Consider the following 1,723-nt stretch of genomic DNA (forward strand, 5'->3'; position numbering starts at 1 on the left):
AGTCAACTCAACGTTCTATTACTCCCCGTACAGAAAAGCGAATCGACGCAATCGCACCATACGCGTGCACGTAACAACTCTTCGCGTGGATCGTCCCATCGTCGAGAGACGTAAGTTTCATAGTAAGCCTTCGGCGTTTTACTCTCCGACGCGGGGATTCCACGACGAGAGAGAGAGTTTCGTGAGCGGGTTGACTCGGAAGAAACGCTACGACGGGTATTTCTATTATAGAACGCATCATCGCCACCCTTTACCAGTGCCCGACGAAGGAATCACAAGGTCATCTGGAGTTTACAATGCCAGCGACGGTAATTCCAACGAAGACCCGATAAGTCAACTCAACGTTCTATTTCTCCCCGTACAGAAAAGCGAATCGACGCAATCGCACCATACGCGTGCACGTAAACAACTCTTCGCGTGGATCGTCCCATCGTCGAGAGACGTAAGTTTTCATAGTATGAATTCGCGTTTTACTCTCCGACGCGGGGATTCCACGACGAGAGAGAGTTTCGTGAGCGGGTTGACTCGGAAGAAACGCTACGACGGGTATTTCTATTATAGAACGCATCATCGCCACCCTTTACCAGTGCCCGACGAAGGAATCACAAGGTCATCTGGAGTTTACAATGCCAGCGACGGTAATTCCAACGAAGACCCGATAAGTCAACTCAACGTTCTATTACTCCCCGTACAGAAAAGCGAATCGACGCAATCGCACCATACGCGTGCACGTAACAACTCTTCGCGTGGATCGTCCCATCGTCGAGAGACGTAAGTTTCCATACTATGAATTCGCGTTTTACTCTCCGACGCGGGGATTCCACGACGAGAGAGTGTTTCGTGAGCGGGTTGACTCGGAAGAAACGCTACGACGGGTATTTCTATTATAGAACGCATCATCGCCACCCTTTACCAGTGCCCGACGAAGGAATCACAAGGTCATCTGGAGTTTACAATGCCAGCGACGGTAATTCCAACGAAGACCCGATAAGTCAACTCAACGTTCTATTGCTCCCCGTACAGAAAAGCGAATCGACGCAATCGCACCATACGCGTGCACGTAACAACTCTTCGCGTGGATCGTCCCATCGTCGAGAGACGTAAGTTTCATAAGTAAGCCTTCGGCGTTTTACTCTCCGACGCGGGGATTCCACGACGAGAGAGTGTTTCGTGGCGGGTGACTAGGCCGAAACGCTACGACGGGTATTTCTATTATAGAACGAATCATCGCCACCCTTTACCAGTGCCCGACGAAGGAATCACAAGGTCATCTGGAGTTTACAATGCCAGCGACGGTAATTCCAACGAAGACCCGATAAGTCAGCTCATCGTTCTATTTCTCCCCGTACAGAAAAGCGAATCGACGCTATCGCACCTCGCGCGAGCACGTAACAACTCTTCGCGTGGATCGTCCCATCGTCGAGAGACGTAAGACGCACGGAAATCGTGGTTCATCGCGTCTTTTCCTACTCTCTTGAATCGCAATTTCGTATAGAGCCTACACACGCGAACCACCGGCATATACTATTTCTTCTCTCATAGTAAGCCTTCGCGCGTTTTACTCTCCGACGCGGGGATTCCACGACGAGAGAGTGTTTCGTGGCGGGTGTCTCGGCCGAATCGCTACGACGGGTATTTCTATTATAGAACGAATCATCGCCACCCTTTACCAGTGCCCGACGAAGGAATCACAAGGTCATCTGGAGTTTACAATGCCAGCGAC

This window comes from Nomia melanderi, unplaced genomic scaffold, assembly GCF_051020985.1.
Source record: "Nomia melanderi isolate GNS246 unplaced genomic scaffold, iyNomMela1 scaffold0157, whole genome shotgun sequence".
Taxonomy (NCBI): Eukaryota; Metazoa; Arthropoda; class Insecta; order Hymenoptera; family Halictidae; genus Nomia; species Nomia melanderi.